The sequence below is a fragment of the Nematolebias whitei genome, chromosome 9 (assembly GCF_014905685.2).
Source record: "Nematolebias whitei isolate Nwh7 chromosome 9, NemWhi1, whole genome shotgun sequence".
Lineage (NCBI taxonomy): Eukaryota > Metazoa > Chordata > Actinopteri > Cyprinodontiformes > Rivulidae > Nematolebias > Nematolebias whitei.
The window spans coordinates 51,917,095-51,921,439 of NC_056506.1; positions in this window are offsets into that span (position 1 = coordinate 51,917,095).

Below are 4,345 nucleotides of genomic sequence, written 5' to 3' on the forward strand. Positions count from 1 at the left end.
AACCTCATCAAAGCAGCTCAGGGACCCAGAATGCAGACGGGTAGATGGCAGATGAAGATCACGGAGGCTATGGAGCTGAGATCTAATGGAGTTAACTTTGTTTTTAAAAAATGAAAGGAACAGGTTGCATTTTTGAACAGAGTCCTCATGAGACTGTTTAATGGGATTAAGGAGATGATTTATTGTGGAGAAGAGTTGTTTAGAGTTTCCAGGGCAGTTGTTGATGATGTTGGAATATTATTTGGACCGTGCTTCTTTAAGAGAAAAGGCGTAGGCTTTCTGATGTTCTTTAGATGCCTGCTGATGTACAGAGAGACCAGATGATTTTACACGTCTCTCAATAGCACGGCCAGCTGCTTTCATCCTGCGCAGCTCAGCAATGGACCAAGGGGCTGAACGGGAGAAAGACACCAGCCTTGCTTTAAAGGGAGCATGGAGGTCCAGAAGCTCCTGGAGAGATTGGTTGTAGTAATCCACAGAGTCATTTGCAGATGAGTGATTGACAGCGGTCAGGGAGTGGAGATCAGAGGACAGAACCTCAGGGGAAATGTTTTTAAAGTCACGGAACTGGATAAGTCGTTTAGGATTAGGAGCAGATGAAGTTGAAGGCACTTCCAGGGAGATGACACTGTGGTCTGAGACACCCAGGTCATAGACAGATAAGTTATTGATAGGTACAGTGTCTGTAATCACCAAATCCAGAGTGTGCCCCCTGTTGTGCGTAGGGGCGTCAACATACTGAGTGAGATTGAGAGTCCAAAAGAGACTTAAACTCTGCTGCCAGAGGGGAAGAGGAATTATCAACATGGATATTTAAATCTCCAAGAATAATATTTTTCACAGGAGCTGCGCAGAAAAAAGTGAGGAGGTCATGCATCTCTGAGTTAAATGAAACATGTGGTTTGGGAGGCCGATAAATCAATAGAACATTCATCAGGAGGGGGGCTTTGAGGTTGAAGGCCAAACATTCAAAAGACAAAAAGTCCTGAGAAGCTAAATGTGATCATTTTAAATGACTGCGGTAAATTACAGCCGGACCACCACCACGGCCAATGCAGCGGGCTTTCTGCAGGTAACTGTATCCAGAGGGACAGGCTTCATTCAGAGAGCTGTACACATCTGGTTGATGCCATGTTTCAGTAAGGCACATGAGGTCCAAATTCTTCTCCAGAATATGATCATGAATAAGACATGATTTATTGGACAGTGACTGAGCATTGAAAAGTTCTTTTTTAATACTGGTTGGAGTAGAAGCCTTTAGAAGGGGTTTAAGCAGCCTGAAGTCCACTCCACGTTTTCCTTGCCACTTCGTGCGCTGTGTTCTTTCAGCAATATCAGGGACTACAGAGGCAGTGTTCCGATGACGTAATCGATGTGCGGCAGGACCGGTAGACCAGATGGAAGGGATGGAGTCAGACCCAGCTTGCCGAGAGTAAACAGTTCTCTTCCGAGAGCCTCTATGGACATAACGAGGTCTACGCAGAAGGCCCAGTTGTTTAATGGTAGAAACAGAAGGAGGGATGGAGCAGTTGTTGAGTCCAATCAGCTGGGAGGCGGAGTAGGTCAACATCGACGAGCCAGCCAAGCCGGGGGAAGCTAGCACAGAGCTAGCCGCTAACAGCAGACCCACGGCTCCGAAAAGGATATCCAAAAGGCAGTGCGATGTAATCCACAGCATAGCACAGGAAAAAATCCAGCAAAAGATGACAAACTGGAACAATCCAGATGACACAGGAGGTTGACAGAAGCAGCAAGGTGAGCGCAATAGTTGCTAGTTCTTCAAGCAAAGTCCGAGCCGCCGTGCTGGAGTTGTATGTTGACAGCAATAGTCCCAAATTCCTGTTAGGGAGTGCTAATTAAGCTGTCTGTTATAAGTACTGATTGAGAAATTACTGAACAAAAATAAGTCCAGATAAATGTCCACGAATATAGCAACAGTATAAGGACTTTTTAGCGCGGAGAAGCGGCGAACATGCAGCGCCAGCGTCCTCTCTCTCTAGTGGTAGCTGCCTGAGAGTAAACTGGCTGTGGGCGGACCCCTGCGTGCGTCTCTCATTGTCTAGTCATTGTGTCCTTGTGATGCCCGTTTTGCTCCTTGTGTCCTGCTCCTCGTGTCCTGCGTCCTGTCCCATGATTTATGTAAGTCTGCTGCCTCATCAGCCTCTTTAGTTTGTAAATAATAAATTATTTATTTATATTCCCTGAGTCCTGCATGTCTGCCTGCACCAATGGGTCTCCTGCCTAGAAATCATCACACTAACTATCTTTAAGATCGGACGCAATGTGTTCAACATAATGGTACTTCCTCCAGTTATTTAACAGTCAACAATGGTGTACCACAAGGCTCAGTCTTGGGACCCACCCTCTTTACAATCTACAGAGGTAATGTAGGTCAGAGCATCCCTAATGCATCCATACATTTCTATGCTGACGACACAGTTGTTTACTGTTGAGCTAAAACTGTTGCTAAGGCTTTCCAGCTTTTGCAATCTGCATTCAACATCATCCAGACAGATTTGTTCTGTCTCAAACTTGTCCTAAATGCCGACAAAACCAAAGGGATGCTTTTTTCAAATAGGAAGTCAGTCCCAGCAGTTCTTCCTCTGATTTTATCCTCAAATGGTGTCCCCATTGAGTTTGTTGATTCCTATAAATATTTGGGTATTGTTAAGAATAAAATAACCTTTAATTATACATTATGGAAAATAGAACATATAAATATGGCTATAATATCTGTTAGATGTGTAAAGTAGGCCATAAGCTGATAAATAATATTGTTTTAGTGATTGCTAACTTTAAAATCAACTGTTGTGGCCATTTATGTTGAATTTTTGTAAATCATAAGTTCTATGAATTTAGTTTATCTTTGGGCAGTTAAAATATATTTTAGTTAACTTGGAATCAAAATCTGCAATTAATTTTTATTATGGAAATGTTTAGATTACTTTGGTAGCTTTTGTGCCTGCCCATTAATTAAAGATATTAAGAAGACACCAGAGGGTGGTGGAGAGGCTTTTGTTTGTCAGATGTCCTGTATGATGATGGGAGGTGGTATTCAAAAAGCATTCAATACAAAAACAACTGGACTTTATTTGTAACACAAGATGTTTCGCTACTCATCCGAGGAGCTTCCTCAATTCAACAAGCAGAGAGTGAGAGATTCAGGTTATAAGGCTGAGTCAGAGCCCTATAGAGAGAGAGTTGCGACACTCCCATAGACTCCCATAGACTCCCATAGAAAGAATAGAATGCTGAAGTCACGTGGGTCATGCAACGGCAAATAGTTCCAAACAGCAGCGGTTCAGCATTGAATGTAGTTCATTCTCCGTGTTTTTCCGGTAAGTTGATGCAAATGCAACACTTTGTTGCCATTGTGAAGAGTTATCTGACTGTTCTGTACCTCAATTTATCAATATTAATACTTCATGTCGCCAGTTTTAGTTAATGAAACATGTTAAATTACTAGTTGTTTTAACTGCAGCTGCTCTGCAACATGACGGTTTAAATGGGTCGATTTCTAATTCAACGTTTTAAAATATCTATTACTGCTTAAATTTTGAAAGGTGGTCTTTTTTAAATTTATGGTACTTCCAGTTACTGAACTCAACTAGAAAATATTTGGTCTTTTTTCCTGTGCGATTCATTCAACCTTTATTTCTACAGTTAATCCCATTGAGCCTCGAGGACTCATTTACAAGAGAGACCTGATTTAACAAAGAATGATGACAACATGACAACAAGATTGACGTAATTTAGTTCAAGTTATAGATCATTTGTCAAAGACTGCAGCATAAATTGTGACATTATCATTAAAGAAAAACGTGATTGTGGAGATGAGTCAATGTTTTCATGTTTTCCAGGTGAACCAGAGGAGAATGACTTCATGAACTGAATGTTGCATTCAAAGTATCACAAAGGTACAAGATCTCATTTTCTGTCTTCTATTAATCAATAACAGCTGAATCAAGATGTTTGAATAAAATTACTTTAACACCATAACCTTCACAAAGTTGGTATTTACTGCAGGACTGTTCATTGACATTAGTTTTATATTATTAGTTTAGTGTTTGGTAATCATGGGTCAAGTTGAGATGAGACTCTTTCAAGACAGAACAAGAAATAAGATTTATTACAAGAATAAATCAGCATCAATAAACTGTAGAACAGTAACAAAACACTTATTAAACTATCACAGGTTCATTGAGATGGAGCTGGAAGTTCTTCTTCATGCCAGTTGTCTTCATCTGATCTTTTGTAAAAATATGTCAGAATTTATTTTCCATTAACATTTTTCTTCACAGGACTGAGTTAATTTTCTTGTCTGTGAGTTTCTTCTGTCCTGCTC